The sequence below is a fragment of the Pinus tabuliformis genome, chromosome 8 (genome assembly GCF_031772625.1).
Source record: "Pinus tabuliformis cultivar Carrire ecotype Pingquan chromosome 8, CPIR1, whole genome shotgun sequence".
NCBI classification, from domain to species: Eukaryota; Viridiplantae; Streptophyta; class Pinopsida; order Pinales; family Pinaceae; genus Pinus; species Pinus tabuliformis.
The window spans coordinates 1007483619-1007488160 of NC_142294.1; the positions used below are offsets into that span (position 1 = coordinate 1007483619).

Consider the following 4542-nt stretch of genomic DNA (forward strand, 5'->3'; position numbering starts at 1 on the left):
CCATTGGTGGGGAAATTTGTAATCTCGATGGAGCTCGGACCGAGGGAGGGGTTTTTCATTACTTGGACACCCAACCCTTCCATGAGGGCATATCGAGGAATGGTTGAGATGACTACGGTGGCCAACCCAATGGGTTGAATCGCTCTTCATCCACCCCATATTGACCCCACCCCAGCAATTTCCCCTCAAAAAAGGTTTGAGGTACCAAGTGCATGTGCAACCACTCCCTTGACCCAACCACGAGCAACAAAACTCACCCAAGCAATGCATAAACCACCATCACCTTTTCGAGAGCACCAACTATGGAGGCCCGCACCCATGGCCCATGCCTTCCAACGAACAAAAGACCAAGCACCACCACTATGAATGAGTCTAAATTTATCCATCATATTTCCCAAGCACCTCAACTGCAGAAACTATGCCCCGCTGAGAAAATCATCAGAGAGGGCTCCCAAGAAACAAGCTTATGAACCCCCTACAGAAACACATTGGAGGAAAGAAAAACAAAGGATGGGTGGGACAAGCATAAGCATGGATTGCAAGCACACATGAAAAAAAAAGTGTGAACTCAAGATAAGCAACCAAAAATGTTCCCGCCTAACACCAAACTTGCTCCCCTAGTGACACACCACACGGGCCTACATTGCAATCGAAACCCACCCAACCCAAACCAAAAAATAAAAACCTTGCTATCAACAATCCTACCATAGGTTCACCTACAATAAAGTTGTTACGAATTATCCTTCCTCTAAATGATAAGGTTTAATTAACTTCTCACGATGTCGACGGTAGAAAACCACCATTGTTGATGCAATCTGAACACTTCACCAGATCATTCAATAGGTAGGAGCGACATGTGGTGTGTACAAAGGACAAGGACATAGTCGACACAAGTTGATGACACACACTTACTAGGAATTCCTCATTAAAGACCAATAATTGCAATGGCCTATCCCCATCATGATGCAATTTGAGAAGATTTCACAATCCTCTTGAATCAGGAAGAAAAACTCGTTGGCTACATCAATGTAGCGCGTGTGTGACTTAGAACATCTAAGAACATCACAGACCTATTATTGCCTCAAAATTCCATGGCCTAAAAGGGCATAGTCTCTCTGAGAAGCTGGCCGCAAAGGGGAATCTTGACGTAGCTTGTTAGTAGGTTGAGGTCTTATTCGTTATCAAAGTTAACCAGACAAATCACTCCACCAATTAAGAACATCCATGCAACACCACCCATAGAATCAAGAAAGAGCTCTGAATCTGTCAATCCTTACTATGTCTGGACCTGGTCAGTTTCCCCATGTTGAGACAAATTAAGCTACAGGATCCACTCCTAGTGGTTCCCTTTCGTCAATTCCTTTAAGTTTCAACCTTGCAGCCATACCCCCTCAAAACCCAAACACTCTGATTTCTTAGAAGGTGTTGGCTGAGTCCTTAGAGCAACATCCGTTGATCCCTAGTCAACATCATTTATGGTTGAGACTAGGATGGGATCTGATCATCTTCAAGCCCCCAAATTTCATTCTTGATTAATGAAAACATCCTTGGAAAATTCTTTCACAGTGGTTCATCTTTCATAAATCCAAGAATTTCACCTATGACAATGAAATACCAATGCCCTTGATAGTCCCTATTAATCATTACTCCAGTCCCGAAGGCCAACACAATACGATTAGACTCCTATCATGTTATTCCATGCTAATGTATTCAGAGCAGAAGCTTGCTTTGAGCACACTCAATTTTTCAAAGAAATAGCGCCAAAGCCACGACCCAGCCAATTAAGACCAAGAGCATGCTGCTGACAAAAGGGATGGAAGGGCAAGTGCACACCAAGTAAGCAGATCGACCCTTAAGACCCAAGATCCAACTACAAGCTTTTTAATTGCAACAACTTAAATACACGCTATTGGAGTTGGAATTACCACGGCTGTTGGCACCAAACTTGCCCTCTAATGGATCCTCATTAAGTGATTTAGATTGGACTCATTCCAATTACCAGACTCAATGAGCCCAATATTGTCATTTATTGCCACTACCTCCCCATGTCAGGATTGGGTAATTTGCATGCATGTTGCCTTCCTTGGATGTGGTATCCATTTCTCAGGCTCCCCCTCCACAATCAAACCCTAATTCTTTCATGGCTTAATATTTGAGACAAGCATATGACTAATGGTAGGATCAACCAAGTAGCACCCTCCCACTTTAAAGGGCATTTCCAGTGCTCTCTTACCAAGAGCCAACCTGAATACCCATCAAGTCAAAGAGATATAAAAATATCATGTGAAACTTTATGCCTTGCACCTCTTTCATCCCAAGAAGAAAACACACACAAAATGCCAAGGACATGGCAAAAAAATGGGTGGACCTGTCGAGTCACAACACACCAAGTCCACTTCATAGTTTGCAACCACCCCCCAACCAACAAGAAAATGAGCCATCACTCACCCACTCCTTTAGAAATGCCTCCAAAAACCTCCATTTCTTGCACCAAGGCCACATAAGAGTCCACCTAGACATCATCAATGGTGGACCTCAATTTCTCGATTGCCTGCGGAGGCCTCAATGAAAAGGAAATAAATGGAGGGTGACTAACCATGCAACCTCTATATTATAAATGAGCCATAACTCTCCCTTCTCGGCACCGAGGCCACGTAGGAGTCCACCCAGACAACAGCAATGGTGGACCTCAATCTTCTGATCACCAGTGGAAGCCTCGATGCAAAGGAAAAGGAAGGAAATAAAAAGAGGAGGACCCACTGCAAATCCTATATTAGGGAGGCCATACAAACATCCCCACCCCACACCAATGCCATCCAGGAGTCGACCTGGAAAGAAGCAATAGTGGACCTTGATTGGATGATCACCTGTGGTAGCCTCGACATGAATCCAAAGGAAGTAAATAATACAAGACAAACCGAGCCTGCAACCTCCCTTAGAAATGCCCCCCAACCCTCCCCTCCTTGAATAGAGGCCACCTAGGAGTCCACTCGGACAACAACAATGATGGACCTTGATTGCATGAAGGCCTGCGGCAAACTCAATGCAAAGGCAAAGGAAGTAAATAAAACAAGATCGACCCATCCCACAAACTCTCTTAGAAATGCCCCCCAACCCTCCCCACCCCATATCGAGGCCACCTACGAGTCCACCCAGACAGCAGTAATGGTGGACCTCGATCACTTGACCACTTATAGAAACCAAGATGTGAAGGAAAAAGGAAGAAAATAAATGCAAATCAAGAGGCTCCCTACATAATACAAGAACATATCCAAACAAGAGGAGGGATTGGGCAACTCCACACCCCACACACCCTATGTATAGGAAACCTAGGAGATTGCCCATAGCTTTACCAATTGGACAATGAATACCTTTCACCTATGGCAACCTCCATGCAGAGGAGGGAGGTCGAAGTGTTCCACCTTGAAGTCCTTCTTTGAGATAGCCCCCACCATCAACATAGAAAGCCTCCTCCCCACTGGACCATGATCGCATACACAATTGAAACAACAAATACCCATAAATGTTTTGACTTAACATTTCTAGCCGCAAAAGTCTACAATGCATGCGAGATGCAAGGAAAAAAGTGACCACTCGATCAAGTATATGGGCCATGACATCTATCAAAACCTCAAAGCCAACACAACCACAAACGATGTGCACTTTGAAAGTAATTCCAACCCTTAACTTAACAATAAGGACAACAGTTCCTCACATCGCCTGACAGAAAAAGAAAGTAAGATGGGGGTAGGTGGTTTACAACCAAAACCCTTCCACGTTCTTCTTAAATGTATGCATCTCAACGGATAATGCCAACATAGAAAGAGTACAAGCACAAGAAATCGACACCATAAATAGTCGAACAATGAAGAGGCTAGCCGTCACATGGAACCACACCACAACAACCCATACAACTCTGAGAACTTAGATCAGAAGGGGAATTGTTCACACATGCCTCCTGGGACAAGCATGGCCAACGTCACCGCTCATGTGCTACCAAGTGGGCATGGAGAGAAGATGAAAATAAACCACCCTAAAAATGATCCAAGGCCATTCTTCGGGCAAACTTGAAAATCCAACTCAATTGCCAACCCACCCTTCACACGAAGAGCAAACCCCTCCCCACCAAATAGGGAGGAGGTGAAAAATATAATTAGGAGCCAATTTCAATGGAGACACATATGGCTGACTAGTCCAATCAAAATATTCTATTCACAACAACCAAGGGGCACGATAGTGATTTAGGCATGACGGAGTTTTGGGGCTTCCATCTGGGACCATAACAACAAAGGCACAAAGGCACACCGAGAAAACTTATCATTTTTATCATTCGGATGGGCACGAGGGATAGGGATGAGCATGGCTAACATTACTACTCATGTGCTACCGAGTGGGGATGGAGAGAAGATGAAAATCGACCACACCACAAATGACCCAAGGCCATCATTGAGACAAACCCCAGAAAACAACTCAATTACCAACCCATCTTTCACAAAAAAATAAAACCTATCACTTATATCATTTGGATGGGCACGAGGGACC

At 44.3% G+C, this 4542-nt stretch overlaps 1 pseudogene; it reads right to left on the reverse strand.

Annotated features, from left to right (window-relative positions):
• Positions 1 to 693: 693 nt before the first annotated feature.
• Positions 694 to 2192, reverse strand: LOC149238782 (18S ribosomal RNA; annotated as a pseudogene).
• Positions 2193 to 4542: the final 2350 nt, after the last annotated feature.